Source organism: Theropithecus gelada, chromosome 3, assembly GCF_003255815.1.
Source record: "Theropithecus gelada isolate Dixy chromosome 3, Tgel_1.0, whole genome shotgun sequence".
In the NCBI taxonomy this organism is placed as follows: domain Eukaryota; kingdom Metazoa; phylum Chordata; class Mammalia; order Primates; family Cercopithecidae; genus Theropithecus; species Theropithecus gelada.
Window position 1 is genome coordinate 89429856 of NC_037670.1, and position 17640 is coordinate 89447495.

At 41.3% G+C, this 17640-nt stretch overlaps 1 protein-coding gene and 1 non-coding gene across 4 annotated transcripts in view; one reads left to right on the forward strand and one right to left on the reverse strand.

The window, feature by feature from the left end:
- IGF2BP3 (insulin like growth factor 2 mRNA binding protein 3) overlaps positions 1–17640 on the forward strand; it is a 156262-nt gene that overhangs the window by 66721 nt on the left and 71901 nt on the right. The gene's annotated exons all lie outside the window — the stretch shown is intronic.
- Positions 8003–8073, reverse strand: LOC112621956. The gene has a single exon (XR_003118876.1). It is a non-coding gene; the product is annotated as a small nucleolar RNA SNORD65 (small nucleolar RNA).

Below are 17640 nucleotides of genomic sequence, written 5' to 3' on the forward strand. Positions count from 1 at the left end.
TAGTATTTTGTTTCCCTGAGGCTTCCCTTTTTGATTCTCTAATCAGAAAAGCAAGGGCCTTAGATACGTTGCGTGGCTGTGCACTTCCTGTAACTGTATACGTGTCCAGGGCTAACGAGAGGCAAACAGAAGGAAAAGAAGCAAACAGGTTCAACCCATCCCTTTGGAACTATAGCTTCTTAGCTCTGTTGGTGTTTTAGATCAGTGGTCCCCAACCTTTTTGGCACCAGGAACTGATGTGGTAGAAGACAATTTTTCCATGGTGGGGGAAGGGGAGTGGTTTCAGGATAGAAACTGCTCTACCTCAGATCATCAGGCATTGGTTAGAATCTCTTAAGGAGTATGCAACCTGGATCCATTGCGTGCGCAGTTCACAATAGGGTATGCACGCCTATGAGAATCTAATGCTGCTGCCGCCGCTGATCTGACAGGAGGCGGGGTTCAGGCAGTTAGGCCTGCTCACCTCCTCTCACCTCCTGCTGTGCGCCCCGTTCCCCTTTCTTGCTTCTCCAGCCCAAACTACAAGGCTTCTCCTGAGATCTGTCTGTGTGCACTAACTTGCAGGTTTTTTGCTGCTGAATCTAGGCTGGGGCATAGCAGAGGAAAAAAAAAGAAGCAAATCCCTTCAGCTTCTATAGTACTATGGAGTTCCCAATCTGTTTGCTATCTTTACTTTGAGTCTTCAAATTATTGTTTGATACTTTCGGTCCAGATTTTATAACTGCTTTCAGTGGGAGAAACAAGGTGGGTTGTGCCTGTTGAAGTTTGTCTGGATCTAGAACCTGGAGCTAAAGTTTAAGTTGTTTCTTTGAATATTGTTTTTTTGGTGCCTTTTAAATTTAGAAAGAGGTGAATTGGAATCTTTTATTTCTCAAGAACGGAGTAACTGCTCATAAGTAATTTGCTTTTAAATTTATTCTTGTAGATAACCTTTGGTTGAATTAAGACTGAAACAGGACTTTACCATCTTAAAAGAAATGCGTATTCAGTTTTTTCCATGTGACTCAGCACTAGAGATGTGTATACAGTGCTCATCATTTTAAATTTAAGTATATAAAAACCTTCACTTGTTCTTTTCCTGTCTTTCTACCTCCAGTTTTAATGAACAAAATATACAAGGTTAAGACTGGGGAGGGCAAAGTCTCCTGGTAGGGTTTTAGAACAGTAAACCAATTGGGAATGACAGGGCACTATTGATGCTGTTCCTAATTTTATTATTAGCAACCTGAAAAGCAAGGATTGCCTCAGTACTAAGGCCCCCCGCCTACCTGCCGTATTTTGATTTCCTGAATGGCCTACTTTGTCTTATTCAAAACACAATATTACTATTCAGTAATTACTATTCAGTATTACTTTCCATGTGGGGATGAGAAAGGCTATAATTTACTGCAATCTTTCCTAGATGTGTATTGTATATATTCACAGATCCGTTTCCTTTTCTATTCCAATCTGGTAGACAAAGGTGGTGCTCAGTAAGTTAAGTGTTGGTTGAATTGAGGGTGTATGATGCTTTTCAGAGCTTGACTATCAACCCAAATAGAGATTTCTGTGTTCATCTTGCTAGATTTTTTTTCTTGTTTTGTATCCACTACCCCTAGACTCTCACATGTGTCCAGGTATATATACAAAGATTGAAATTGTTTGATTGGCTTACTCTGGCTAATGATAATGACTGATATTTCAGATTTCTTTTTAAAAGAAGGCCTATATTTGATTTGTCTATCTTTCACTCATTTTTATGACTACTCTCATATTCTTAGCTCATTTCCTTCTCTTTAGTACTCTGCCTTTGCATTTTAGATTAACTTAATATCACACATGTGGGTTGTGCTGATTATGAGCAGAGCAATATGCGAACCTTTTTTTTTACATTTGATTTTTTCGAGACTCTGTCACCCAGGCTGGAGTGAGGTGGCACAATCACTACTCACTGCAGCCTTAAACTCCTCCTGGGCTCAAGCAATCCTACTGCTTCAGCCTCCCGAGTTGCTAGGACAACAGGCACATACGTCACCATGCTCCATTAATTTAATTTTTTTTTTTTTTTTTTTTAAAACAAACAGGGTCTTGCCCAGGCTGGTCTCAAACTCCTGGACTTAAGTGATCCTCCTGCCTTGACCTCCCAAAGTGTTGGGATTTTAATTGTAAGCCACCGTGCCTGGCCAAGTACCTCTCTAGATGGATTCTCATTCTTGTTATATTCTTAGAACCAACCCTAGATATAGGAAGGGAATAGGGCTATTCTTATTTTTAAAAACAAACAAAAAAAAGTAATTGGGAAATGGAAAAACTTGCCAAGGTCTTGCAGCTACCATTGGCTAAATTGGGATTTAAACTAGGCAGAACCTCCTTTTTCACCTGCTACTGTATCTAAACTGTATATACTTCTGTCATCTCAAACGTGGAAATAAGGATGACTTCTAATATCTTCTGCAAGTTCACCTACACATTTATGACTTAGCACCGATTTCATCAGTGTTTTTATTGAGATCTATAATTTCCTCCTATGTAATGTCCCAATTACAATCCTAAGTGAAATTCACAGAAAATATAACCCACTTATATATGTATATAATTTAAAAGTCAATATAATGTCCTAGTAGTACCAGAAAGGTGACATAAAAATTATTTATACAAAAAAAGTTTAGTACGTAAATACTTAGGCATGATCAGAGTTTAGGTATAATGAAATGGCCAAGTGCTTGTACCATATGTAGAATAATCCTCAGTGGACCAATACTGGTGTTGAGACAGGAATAATATGCAGGCAATGCAAAGTTGTGTGCTCTCAGTTTAGTGGTTTTCTACAGTGATAAGCAGACCAAAATACAATAGTATCTTGATTTACATGATACAGTTTTGGAAGATACAGTATATATGAAAACTGAGCAGTAAATATTTTGTCAGGTTATAGGGACAGATAAATGGGTTTCCTCTGTATCTGAAGATCAAGGACCTTCAAAGGCTGTGCAGGACATGAGGCCACCTCTCTTTATTGTGGGAAGCTGTACTGCACACTTCAGGATGTGTGACATACCTGGTCTGTGCCTCTCAAATATTAGTAAAGGACCCTTTTCCTAACCCCAAAAGATCCATAGATTTCTAAAACCACTTCCTTAAGGGGTGAAGGTTTCTCCATTAAGAATTACTTTTCTAAATCATTCGTTCCTCAGCTGTGTTGAACGACCAGTTATTTTTAAATTTCTAATTGATCACTTCTTTGTAAAATACAATGAAAATAAATTATTACAATGAAATTTTAATGTCAGCCAACAGACAAGCTGATTTTTATTATCAGATTCAACAGACATAAAATTGTCAGTCTGCTATAAAAATTTGTAAATGCTTAATCTCCACTTGTAAGTTTGTCTTGTCATGATGTGGTCTCTATCTTAATCTCACTCTGCTTTCTCTCCCCTCAGTCACCCAAAATGATGGTATGTTCCTAAAATACTTTCCCATGGAAGGTGTAAGTTCCCTCTTCTTGACCAAATGCTCAAATGTTTTACTCCCATCACCTCCTTTGTTTTGCACAAGTATCACTTTCTATAAAAATTATCATTTAATGATGGAAATGAACTTAACTGCCTTTGCCATCAGCAGTCCCTTTTTATCTATGATAGAAATTTGCAAAGTAGTTTAACAGGCGTAACTCAAGTTGTTTATTTCTTCTTAGCTTTATATACTTATGGATAGAAAGTCATGCAGTACAAATGTGCAAAAGTTCTGCAAAGTATATGTTACTTTTGCTAATCACATATAGGTAAATCCATCTTAGATGATCTGATTTCTAATACAACTTAACTCTAAAAGTCTAAAAATATCTCTGAGCTATGTATTAAGCAGGTGGTTTTGGACTTAGACTGCATTTTTCTTTTTTCCTTTTTTTTTTTTTTTTTTTTTTTTGAGACAGTCTTGTTGTTTCGCCCAGGCTGGAGCGCAGTGGCGCAATCTCAGCTCGTTGCAGCCTCTGCCTCCTGGGTTCAAGCGATTCTCCTGCCTCAGCCTCCTGAGTAGCTGGGACTTCAGGCACGCACCCCCATGCCTGGATAATTTTCGTAATTTTAGTAGAGATGGGGTTTTGCCATGTTGGCCAGGCTGGTCTTGAATTGCTGACCTCAAGACCTCAGGTGATCCACCCGTCTCGGCCAACCAAATTGCTGGGATTACAGGCTTTACAGGCTTCAGCCGCCGTGCCCAGCCTAAACTGCATTTTGCTTCATACTAACCGCTAGGGAAGCAGTGACATTTTTGAAGATGAGCCTTGTTCTATCACCCAGACTGGAGTGCAGTGGTGCAGTCTTGCTCACTGCAACCTTTACCTCCCGGGTTCAAGTGATTCTCCTGCCTCAGCCTCTCAAGTAGCTGGGATTACAGGTGCCTGCCACCACACCCAGCTAATTTTTGTAGTTTCAGTAGAGACAGAGTTTCACCATGCTGGCCAGGCTGGTCTTGAACTCCTGACCTCAGGTGATCCACCTGCCTTGGCCTCCCAAAGTGCTGAAATTACAGGCGTGAGCCACCGCGCCCGGCATAGCAGTGACTTTTCAAACCTTAATTTCATAAGACTTCCTGCTGTATTTTTTGTACTGTGAGTTTGAATGATGGAAGACAATTCCTATAACAAGGCAGGAAGGGTCCTGGATAATCAGACTCCTGGCAGTTCATGCTGGTGATGCTGATGGTGAACCCCCCTCAGCAGGGGCCCTGCAACTGTTTCTCTGGTGGGTCTGTGTGAAGGCAAGTACTGCTGGGAAGGGGTCCTACTACTTGGCCACAGTGACTGAATCTTAAATATGATTGGTGTCCTTACTTTTGGTTACTCTGTAGCAGCAGAAAAGTTACAATTTTTAAATGGAGACCATTTCTTCAATCATGGTTTAACAATCAGGGTTTTGGGCTGGGCGCGGTGGCTCATGCCTGTAATTCCAGCACTTTGGGAGGCTGAGGCAGGCGGGTCACTTGAGGTCAGGAGTTTGAGACCAACCTGGGCAACATGGTGAAACCCCTGTCTCTACTAAAAATACAACAATTAGCCTTGTGTGGTAGCACATGCTTGTAATCCCAGCTACTCGGGAGGCTGAGGCACATGAATTACTTGAACCCAGGAGGCAGATATTGCAGTGGGCCAAGATCGTGCCTCTGCACTCAAGCCTAAGCGACAGAGTGAGGCTCCATCTCAAAAAAGTAGGGTTTTGACAGCATCTTAAATACTTCTGCTCCTCCAGCTGACTCATTTTACACACAGTCATTATGCTGCGATGCATATGGTTGGCTTTGGTGCGTGCTTGTGTAAGTATTTATGGTTGGATCCATGCTCAGTCATGAGGTGGCTTTTGAAGTTGTTCTTGTGTGAAATGGAAATTCTTGGGCATCTAGGTATTTCTTAATTTTCAGTGGGTGTAACAAGTACAGCCAGATTAGATTGAAGGATGTGATCTTATCACGTGCTTTGCTTTCTGAGGCTGGGTCAGCCTTAGAATGGCCCCTTTTGGTTGCAGTGTTGGTGTGGCAGACAGTACTTAGGCTATGAAGAACGTCTGATAGCATTGTCCTCAAAATGTTACCCTGGAGGAGCAGGACAAGATCAGCTGTGGCTCTCTCAGTTCAAAACCACCTGCTTATTATATAGCTTAGAGATACTACTTTTAATGGCAAAAACTCCATTTACTTTTGTACCAACCTAATATTTTGTGTTAGACTTTCACAGAGTTGAATTGCATTAGAAATCAGATCATGTTAGATGCATTTGCCTATTTGTGATCAGCAAAAAGTAATATAATACTTTGGAGAACTCTTTTTAATACATGATTTACTATCCGGAGAAACAAGATAGGGGAAACACAAATGTTACTTTAGGTGCTCAGCTCCTGTGTGCCTCTCAGATGTACTGCTTAGAAAACATGTTTAAGGATGCACACTTTTTATACCATGTGTCCCTTATCTACTAACCAAGGACCTGGTGTGGCATTGAACTAAAGATATGACAACTTGTTCCAGTGTTGGGGGAAAAAAAAACTGGCTCATACGGCTCAGTGGGAGATGGTGTAGAAATGTGATTTCTTCCTTAGGAATTTTAAAGTGACTTTTTAAACCCTGTACTTTGGGAGTTTTCAAACATAAACACATTGAGAAAATAGTATACTGAACCCCCCATCTGCTGACCTTAATAATAGTCAACATTCTGCTTTTGTTTTATTGATCAATATTGCTTCCCTTTTTTAGGTGGAGGAGAGGTAGATTCTTTTAGAGCAATTTAATATGACTGGTGGTATAGAAAATTTACCTGCTAACATAAAATAAGAATAGGTATATTAGTTTCCTATGCTGCTGTAACAAATTAATCACAAACTTGGTGGTTTAAAGCAGCAGAAATTAATTTTTGTTTTAGAAGCCAGGAGTCTGAAATCAGTCTCAGTGGGTTAAAGTCAAGGTTGTCATGAGAACTGGCTCCCTCTGGAAGTCTTAGGGGAGAATCCATTTGCTTGCCTTTCCCAGGACCTAGTGCCTGGCTGTGGTCCTTGGCTTTCATGGTTTCCTCTTTCAAAGTATACCACTTCAGCCTCTGCTTCTGTCCTCATATTGCCTTCTCTCTGACTTTCCGTCCTCTCTTGCCCCTTTTGCAAGGATCCATGATTACATCAGGCTCACCCAGGTAATCCCATATAATATCTCCACCTCAAGATACTTAATTATACCTGTAATGTCCCTTTTGCCATATAAGGTGCCATTCATAGATTTTAAGCATTAGGAGGTAGATATATTTGGGACCATTATTCAATTTACCACCAGTGTAGTCAGCACTCAAGTGTCAAATAAATGGTTATAGGACCACAACCTTGAGAGTGGGGAATATAAATACTCAGTGGTGAAATACATTAAGATAAAGTTCTTCAGTACCTAGAGGGATTTCTATGCAGAATACATTTTATCATTTCACGTAGGGGATGCAGCATTCCTATTATGAGATGACAAGATAGAAGGAGGCATGTATTGGTATAAGGCCAGTTAGTAGCTGGTGCCTTTGAGACCTGAGAGGAAATGGCAGCAGTTCAACATCAGAGCCCAGATGGTGCTAGTTCATAGCTCCTGTCTCAGGCTTGACCCTGGCAGTTGACTACACGGTGCTCTCCTGGGCCTTAGGCCATTCTGTCACCCTCCCTGAGCTGTGGAGCTGAGCTCCTTCCCTGTCCTTGCTTCTGCCTCTTCTTAGAAGCCTTTTTGAATTTATCATAGTGCCTACTATGTGCTGGAGGGGAATCTGCTGCACAAGACAACTTTGATGTCTTATCCAAGTCTGCTTCTCTGGACTTGCAAAAAAACAGATTCCTCCTAGCTCTGGTTTTCACTAAATGTTTCTGAGGTCTTGGTTATTCTCCACATAAACCTGAAGACACACTTTTCATTAAAATATAAGGCAGAGGTATGGGGTTTCTGGGTCTGAACCTCAAGCCCCAGAATAGTCGAAAGATGGGGTAGAGACTTTGAGGGCAACTTCTTCTGGCTATGAGACTTTGGGTAAAAGTGACAATCATACAGAGTCCCTTTCCCATCTGTGAAAATGGGATTAACAAAAAAAAGTCCTTTCAGGGTCAGTGTGAGAACCAGCAAATAAGACAAGTGCCTCGCCCTGCTGCACTGTGAATTGACTTTTCTTGGAGGCATTTGTCCTTTGGCTGAAATTCACATGCTGTGTGCTCCAGTACTGTGAAGTACTTTACTTCCTCAACCCCATCCTTCTCTTAGCTTCACGGCTTTTTGCATACGTTTTCTTTGCCAAGAATCCATTTGCTCTCTCTCTTTTTTTTTCCCCCCCCCAACAGTCTTATTTTGTTCTGGATCCTTTCCATCTTTCTTGATTCTCACCAATTATTTAGCCCTCAATTTAGACGTCATTCCTGCCACTCTTGGATTAGACATCTCTCCTGTGTTTCTCCCATACTTAACACTGTGGTAGCACTTAGCATGTAGGCTTGCATTCTCTCGTGTATATGTTTTTTTTCTTCAGAAAACTAGGTTTATTGCTACACGATCTGCCAGTAATTCCAGCTATTTTAGGTGATTTCATTATTTGACTTAGCATTTTATGTGTGTGTGTGTAAGTGTGTAAATACATATTTTAAAACTCAGAGTCTTCTCTGTTGTCCAGTGCAGTGGTGAGATCATAGCTCACTGCTGCATCAATTTCCTGGGCTAAAGCAATCCTCCCTTCTTTGCCTCCCAAAGTTCCGGGCCTATAGGTGTGTACCCCTCCCTGCCCCCTATCCCCAAGCCAGCACTTTATATTTAATTGTCTTCTGACTTGTGTTTATTTCCCCCACCAGAGCTAAGGTGGGTAGGGCTCTGTCCTCCCATGTTGTCAAAGACCCAGAACAATGGCTGGTGTGGACTTGCTGGTCAGGATTCACTCAACGTGTATTGGTTGGGAATTTTTTCAACTCTGTAATGGGTTATTCGGTTTAAAAAAATAATAACTCACTGGATTTTTTTGTGTAGGGGTGGGGTGGGGGGGTGGGTATAAGAAAATAGGATATAAATTTGTTGTTTCAGGTCACTGAGGTTTGTATTTTTTGTTGTTATTATTATTGTTTTTTTTTTTTGAGATGGAGTCTCCCTCTGTCACCCAGGCTGGAGTGCAGAGGCGTGATCTCGGCTCACTGCAGCCTCTGCCTCCCAGGTTCAAGCAGTTCTCCTGCCTCAGTCCCCCGAGTAGCTGGGAGTACAGGTACCTGCCACCACGCCCAGCTAATTATTGTATTTTCAGTAGAGACAGGGTTTCACCACTGTGGCCAGGTGGGTCACGAACTCCTGACCTCAAGTGATTCATCCGCTGCAGCCTACCAAAGTGCTAGGATTACAGGTGTGAGTTACTGTGCCCAGCCTCTTGGTTTTTCAGTTAATTATTTTCTTCTTTTTTGGGGGGTAGAGATGGGGTCTCGCCATATTGCCCAGGCTGGTCTCAAATTCCTGGGCTCAAGCTATCCTCCTGCCTCAGCCTCCCAAAGGGCTAGGATTGTAGGCGTTAACCACTGCACTTGGCCCCAGGTCATTGAGTTTTATTGATGCGGAAATCACTGAAGTTCTTAAAAAATGTTTTTGTTTGTTGTTTCTTTGTGTTATTTTTTATTTTTTGGTGGTGGCAAATGGAAATCTTGGTGCCAGCTATGATCCCTTCACTAGCAGGGATCAGATGTTTTGGAAAGTATGTTGCAGGTGTTTTATCTTGATCTGGTTACTTGTTTTAAATAGTTCAGGTTGTTTTGGTTAGGCTTTCTAATAGCAGTTGATCATAATATTCAGCTTTCTATTTTGGGGGAAGTTCAGTTTCTTATTAAAAAAATGTTAAGGAAAACCTCAGACATTTAGTGTTGAAAAAATGAGTCACAAAGAAGTCAGAAGCATCAGTGAGGGATGCTCCTTATGGCTGTGAAATTGAGCAGGCTGTGCCCCCAGATGCCAGCCTCATTAGGGTGGATTAATGCTAAGCTCCTCTGAGCTTACACCCATCATTACTTCATGTTCTCCTTTCTCAGCAAATCTGATGCCCATCAATTCTGAGCATGTTCTGTGCACTTGCAGTATCCAGTATTGTTTACCACTGCTTGAAGTTGCCCAGCTGAACAAATATTTCTGACTTCAGATAATTTACATGATATCTTTCCCATGAAAGACATGACTTCATCGTGTTAATTTCTTTCTTGCTTAACTAAACACGAGCAAACCTTTCTTTTGTCACAGCTTTGTTTTTGTATGGTAGGAATTTTATTCTGACGTGCTGTTTAATTAACGTTTAAAAAGAGCATCTTTGCTTATATGCTCCCCTTGGCTACTAGAGACAGCTTTGTAGCGCATGATGGAGCCTGCATAATTTCTCACTGACCGCGTTTGCCTTGGTGTTGTCTTCTACTGAGTTTAAGGGTCACCTCTACTATATATTTTTAGAATATTTAACTTCACCGCTAACTTCATATCAATTTATTTTCAATCTTAATTTTTCCTGGCCTTATTTTTCTCTCATGGTTTGTTGTTGTTGTTTTGGGGGAGGGTAGAGGCAGGGGAGACAGGGTCTCCCTCTGTCACCTAGGCTAGAGTGCAGTGGCATGATCACAGCTCACTGCAGCCTCGATTGTCCAGGCTCAAGCGACTCTGCTACCTCAGCTTCCCGAGTAGCTGGGACTACAGGTACGTGCCACCACACCTGGCTAAATTTTGTATTTTTTATAGAGACAGGGTTTTGCCATGTTGTTCAGGCTGGTCTCCAACTCCTGGGCTCGTGCAGTCTGCTTGCATTGGCCTCCCAAAGTGGATATTTTAAAAAGTCTTGATTATAAATAGCTTTATCATTTTGGGATAAAATGGGATTTTTTAAGTCATGCAGGTGTGTCTGTAGCTGAAAGACCTTGTTGTGTGAACTAGATTACCTTTAGAAACCTATAACACTAATAAGTTTTTTTAAAATCACACAACCCATGTACCTATCTGAAAGATTATGGTATACACAAGTGTAGGAATTGTTGTTTATTCGCCTTATCAGAAGGTCTTGATTGAAAGCATGTGTGGATTTGTGTACCCTTTAATAACTCGACTGGCCTCTTCAGTATCCAGGCCACTGGCGAAGATCACTGCTGGGAATCCACGGTACTTGTTCAGCCTCCTTCCTTCCACGGCAGGAGGGACTCTCAAGGAGAGACTCTTCTCACTTATCCTAGATTAGGCCACAATCCTCCTCACACAAACTGTGGATCATCACAACCAGTTGTTTGCAGCTGGCATGCAAAATGAACGTGATTGGCACCCTCAGGTTAGATGATCTTTAGAGAGCCTGTTCATTTCAACCTCCATGTTTGTTTTAGCTCCTTTGAAAATATAAAAATTCTCCCAGTGTGTGAAGAGAGCACATTCAAATGGTCCATCATCTGTCTGAGAAACTCTCCAGACCACTCGTCTGTCCCTCCCAGATTCCCCTCCACTGGCCCCTCTCAGCCTGTTTCCCTTTGGGGGCACAGTTTCCGTGTCCCTTAGAGTAGGGTTCAGAACTGAACATAGTCCTCGCTACAGGTCTAAACTGTGCTTATTGCAGGGTGGAATCTTAGCTGTCCTTGACATTTGTTGACATTTGTTCAGTGAATAGAAGATCACATGCCCGTATTCCTTAGGCGTGAGATGATCGTCGGTTACAATTGAACTAGCTTTTAGTTGTTAATAATAACTTATTATTGATTTACATGTTACAAGGTATGTGTGGGAGGGAGGCTTTTGTGAACGAGGTGTCTGATTTAACCACGTTGCCTGGTACTAGTGTGAAGGACCATTCTGAGTGATCGTTGGTGAGGCAATCACAGTTCTGCAGGGAAAGGGTCCTTCTGGAAGGCCACTCCAGCGGGCAGAAGACATCTTGAGTTGGATGAAACCAAGTTCTCTTTTATCACAGAAGCAAAGGTGGGTTAATTCCAAGGAAGCTAATGAGACTTGCTGAGTGTCCCCTAAGGAAGTCAGATATCAGAGTGTCCTTTAGGAACTCCTAAGAAATTGACCAGTGGCCATCTTATAGCAACTGGGAGTTATATGCCACTCAAACTTTAATTTTTTAAAATTAGAAATATTTTTGGCCAGGCACAGAGGCTCATGCCTGTAATCACAGCACTTTGGGAGGCCAAGGTGGGAGGATTTCTTGAGCCCAAGAGTTCAAGATCAGCCTGGGCAACATAATAAAACCCCATCTCTTTAAAAAAGGACAATAATTTGCCAGGCGTGGTGGCCCACGTCTGTAGTCCCAGCTACTTGGGAGGCTGAGGTGGAGGATCCCTTGAGCCTGGGAGATTGAGGCTGCAGTGAGCCGTAATCATACTATGGCCTGGGTGACAGAGCAGCAAGACCCTGTCTCCAAAAAAAAAAAAAAAAAAAAAAAAGTGTTTGTGTTCACTTTAGAAAACAGAAAAAAGGACTTAAAATCCTACCATTCAGAGGTTAACTATCATTAATAGTTGTATATTTTTGTCGATACATGGGATGATTAACTGTCCTTGTCTTTTTTTTTTCTCCAAATGGTTTTCCATTTGTGACAGCACTACTTACTGAATCAGCCTTTTCTTGAACTCAGCCTTTGTGCTATCCAGCACTCTGACATGTTTGCAGAAAGTGTTGCCTTTTCTCATTTGAGGCTTAGCTAAGCTTGAGGAAGTCTTGGTTCATCAGGGTTAGTGAGGAAGGGACTGATGGTTCTGCCCTCATTTTGGCCCCATCTGCCATACTGTGGGCAGTATTGGCCATCGGTTTACAACATTCATGAATGTAGAGAAGAGCAGCCTCTTCCTTCTTTACTACTTACCTTAAATAATTTCTGTAGGTTAGCTGTGTTGGTTAGGGTGTGTAGCAGGTGACACCAGTATTGTGCATTTTAATCTGGGTGCATTATCTTCTATGTCATTAATATTCTAGAAGAGCTATTAATGAGACTTGCTGGGTTGTTCGATTTTTCATTTTGTTTCAGATGCTTAGCAATTTACTTATTGTTTCTTGAACTAAATGCATTGAAGAATAAGGACTAAAAGTGGTGGTTCATAAACATTCACTTGTAAAAAGAGAAACATTCCTTCTCCTTGCCCCAAGTTCTTACTCATTTTGATCTTGCTGTTCTACCTTTGTGATACAATTTATTCAACTAGGGTGTGTACTGGGTCTGTCTACAGACAATGGTCAGTGCTTTTTATCATTTTAAAAAGACTTTTTCATTTGCAATCTTTTGGATGAAACATTTCTCAGGTTATTCTGCCTTTCTTTGGTGATACTTGATTCTAAGTAGATGTCTGTAGTAGTACCTTAGTCATTGTAATATAAGTCCCACTTTCATGTTTTGTTTGGGGCTCAGTTCCAAAGAAGTTAAAAATTAATCAGCACTGGCTTCCAGGAATAGATCAGAAAGTCTGAGTGTCTAAACCCATTATAGCTGTTAAAGCTGTCCTTGCACCCCTGGAAAGTGAGAGTGTCATGGATGGGTTACGGCTATGTCAGACCATACAACTGAGATTTGAAAAGGCAATGACAAGGCTGGGCACAGTGGCTCATGCCCGTAATCCCAGCACTTTGGGAGGCCAAGGCAGGCAGATCATTTGAGGTCAGGAATTCGAGTCCAGCCTAGCAAACGTGGCTAAACCCTGTCTGTACTAAACATATAAAAATTAGCTGGATGTGGTGGCACACACCTGTAATCCCAGCTACTCAGGAGGCTGAGGCACAAGAATCGCTTGAACCCGGGTGGTGGAGGTTGCAGTGAGCCAAGATCATGCCACTGCACTCCAGCCTGGGTGACAGAGTAAGAATCTGTCTTTAAAAAAAAAAAAAAAAGCTGGACGCAGTGGCTCATGCCTATAACCCCAGCACTTTGGGAGGCCGAGGCGGGCTGATCACTTGAGGTCAGGAGTTCAAGACTACCCTGGCTAACATGGCTAAACCCCGTCTCTGCTAAAAATACAAAAAATTAGCTGGCGTGGTGGCGGGTGCCTGTGATCCCAGCCACTTGGGAGGCTGAGGCAAGAGAATTGCTTGAACCCAGGAGGCGGACGTTGCAGTGAGCTGAGATCATGCCACTGCACTCCAGCCGGGGCAACAGAGCGAGACTCCGTCCCAAAAAAAAAAAAAAAAAAAAAAAGCAACAACAAATCCAAGGTGACAGAAACAACTGTGAAGTTTTTGGCTATCTTTTCAAAAGTGAAAGTTTTGTGCTGTACAGTTGTGGCCTTGGCATTCTTGTGCTGCCTATACATAAGCTATGAAGAGGGAGGAAAGGGGGTAAAAGTGGTTGTGCTGTTACGGGTTTTGTATTTAATTCTAACTGGCATGTGAGGGATTTCATTCATGTGCACGAGTAGGAGGTCCTGGAGTGGGGTTGCCCTGCTGTCTGAATCTTCCCACCAGCTACTCCTAACAGAGCTGTGGTGGTTTACCCCAATCTAGCGGCACTGTTTGCTTCCCTGTAGCTCAGTAGCTTCATCTGTATTCTTGTCTTGGTCAGTGAAGGGACAGATCTACGCTTGTTTAGTTGGTATTTTGGTTTCAAACTGATTTTTTTTTTTTTCAGAAGCCTCTGTTAAAGAATGACTTAAATATACTTCTTCCCCATTATAAGTAATACAGGCTCATTGAATAAAATTTGGAAAGTAAAGTTCAAAAATGTCTTGGCATATTACCTTTCATACTTCTATGCAGGTATACACACAAATTGAATTAGATCAGAGTGAATTTTTAGGCTATTGGGTATTACCAAAACTTTTATAGAAATTCTATGCTTCTTTATACTTTCCCCCACTAATGGACAAGACATTGTTTTTCCATATCCTTCCCAGCATGCTTCACGCTAACATCATTCAAAATATTAGCCAATTTTGTCTGCAAAAACTAGCATCGTCATTTCACTTGGCATATTTGCGTATCTTTAACCAGTAGTCAAAGTGGTGTGTGTGTGGGTATGTGTGTATTTTAGAGACAGGGTCTCACTGTGTTGCCCAGGCTGGAGTGTACTGGCTCAATCACGGCTCACTGCAGCCTTGACCTCCCAGGCTCAAGTGATCTTCCTGCTTCAGTCTCCCAGGTGCATACCACCATGCCCAGCTAAAAATTTTTTTTTTTTAACACAAGGGATCTCACTATGTTGCCCAGGCTGGTCTTGAACTCTTGGCTTCAAGGGATCCCCTTGACTTGGTCTCCCAAAGTGCTGGTATTATGATCGTGAGCTACCACACCCAGCCTGACCATTTATTTTTGACTCTCAGTTCTATTCATGGCTTCTTTTCTCCAACTGTATATGTCTGATATTCTTCACACTTTTTGGGCAAACAGTTACAATGTGTTGATTAAAGATTTATCATCCAATTTCTTTTTCCCATCTGTGTAGTCTTGTAATTTAAAAAAAAAAAAAAAAAAGTACTGAATATATTGCATGTAATTTCCTGCTTTTGTTTTTCTCACTTAAACCTTAAGCCTCTTCACACATTAAACATTGAGAGTAAGCCGGGTGTGGTGGTTCACCCCTGTAAATCCCAGCACTTTGGGAGGCCAAGGCAGGTGGATCACCAGGTCAGGAGTTTGAGACCAGCCTGGCCAATATGGTGAAACCCCTTCTCTACTAAAAAATACAAAAATTAGGCGGTGTAGTGTCGTGTGCCTGTAATCCCAGCTACTCGGGAGGCTGAGGCAGGAGAATCAGTTGAACGTGGGAGGTGGAGGTTGCGGTGTGCCGAGATAGTGCCACTGCACTCCAGCCTAGGTGACAGAGTGAGACTCTATCTCAAAAAAAAAAAAAAAAAAAAAGGAATAATTCTCACTTTTGTTCTGATTTGTAACAACTTAAGTCGTTGAATTAGTAGGTATTTTTTAAAAAAGAGGTATGATGGACATAAACACATCTTTAAAGTGAACATTTTGATAAGTTTTGACATACATATACACATGTGAAACCATTGAGATTTACCTATGATGCGTGAGTCAATAGCTCATTCCCTTTCGCTGAGTAGTGGTTTGTTGTATAGATATACCACAATTTACTTGTTTACCTGTTGATGAACATTTGGGCTGTTTCCAGTTTTTACTACAAGTAAAGGTGCTATGAACATTTATGCGTAGGTCTCTATATGGATGTTTGCTTTTTGTGAGGACCTACTTGTAACCCCCAGAGATAGTATGAAGATTATTTTAAACTAAAGACATTTGAGATTCAACAGATGCAGAAAGAAGCCTAATCAGAAATTCCTTAATTTAACTAAAGGCAGAAACTTCTGGGAATCGGGGATTTTTAGCAGCCTCCTCTTGGGGAATGTTCTTGGCGTGGAAAAAAAAAAATGGAGAAGACCACTCTTACCTGCATAAACAAACATTACCACAAAGTGTATCTCCTGTTCCCCTTGAAATCCATTTATTTTCCCATAGAAGCCTTTTCTCCTGTATCCTTTCCCCCCAGTTAATTGGGTTTTTAAACTCCCTTTTTTAGCTGTTTGGAGTACTGCTTTTGTGCACTTCCATATATGAAAAAGTTTTGGTTTTTTTCTCCTCTTCATCTGTGCATTATCAGTTGAATTTGCAGGCCCTCAATTACTGAACCTAAGTTGATAAAGGAGAAAGTTTTTCTTCCTGGTATATTCATTTCTCTTAGATAAATACACAGGGGTGGAATAACTGGATCATATATTTAATGTTTTTAAAAAATTCTAAACTTGTGACAGTAGTTGTGCCACTTTATGTTCTCACCAGCAGGTCCAGTCCTTGACAACACTTGGTGGTTTAATTTTTAGCCAGTCTGAAATGGCTCTGCATCCTTGCCATAGGTGTGTAGTATCTCATTGTGTGAATGTGTGTGTGTGTTTATAATAACTTTATTGAGATATTCACATACCAAGTGGCTTCTTTCGCCTAGTATAATGCTCTCAGTGTTCATGTGTGCTGTAGCAGGTTATCAGTGCTTTGTTCCTTTTTTAAAATCAGATAAGTTAAATCAGATAATTTGAAACAAATTGTAGAATAGCCATAGGTTTATAGGGAAGTAGTACAGATAGTGTAGAGTTCCCACACACCCTAGACCCTGTCTTCTCTGTTTTTAACATCATACTTGAGTATGGCACATTTGTCACAATTAAAGAACCAAATTATTTTTTCATGGTTTATAATAAACCACATTCCATATCATTCCATATTGTTACTCAGATTTCCTTAGTTCTTACCTAATATCCTTTATCCGTTCCATTATCCTGTTTAGGATACTGTTTCATTGTCATTTTTCCTTAGGCTTCTCTTGACTGACTGCGACAGTTTCTTAAACTCTCCTTCTTACTGATGATCTTGACAGTTTTCAGGAATATTGATCAGGTATTTTGTCGAATGACCCTCAGTTGGAACTTGTGTGAAGTTTTTCCCATTACTAGACTGGGTTTATGGACTTTCTAGGAGGAAGACTTCAGATAAAATGTCGTTCTCATTATATCAAGGGTACATACAGTCAATATGACTTACCTCTGATGTTGATGTTAACCTTTCTTTCTCTCTTTCTCTCTCTCTCTTTTTTTCTTTCTTTTTTTTTTTTTGAGACGGAGTCTTGCTCTGTGGCCAGGCAGGAGTGCGGTGACGTGATCTCGGCTCACTGCAGCCTCCACCTCCCAGGTTCAAGCAATTCTCCTGCCTCAGTCTCCCCAGTAGCTGGGATTATAGGTGCTTGCCACCATGCCTTTATAATTTTTGTATTTTCAGGAGAGATGGGGTTTCACCATATTGGCCAGGCTGGTCTCAAACTCCTGACCTCAAGTGATCCACCTGCCTTGGCCTCCCTAAGTGCTGGGATTATAGGTGTGAACCACCACACCCGGCCCACTGATGTTAACCTTAATCACCTGGATGAAATAGTATATGGTAGTTTGCACCACCACCCCTCCCTGCCAATACTTTGCACAGCCCACACTTAAGGAGTGGAGAATTATGCTCTATCTCTTTGAGGGTGGACCGTCTACATAAATTATTTAGAATTCTCTCCATGGAGATCTGCTCAATCTTCCCTGTTTATTCAGTCATTTGGCTTGTGGACATTTATTTTGTACTCTGGGCTATAGTCTAATACTACTTCACCTATTTTGCTGTTCTGATGTTCCAGCTTTGGCTGTT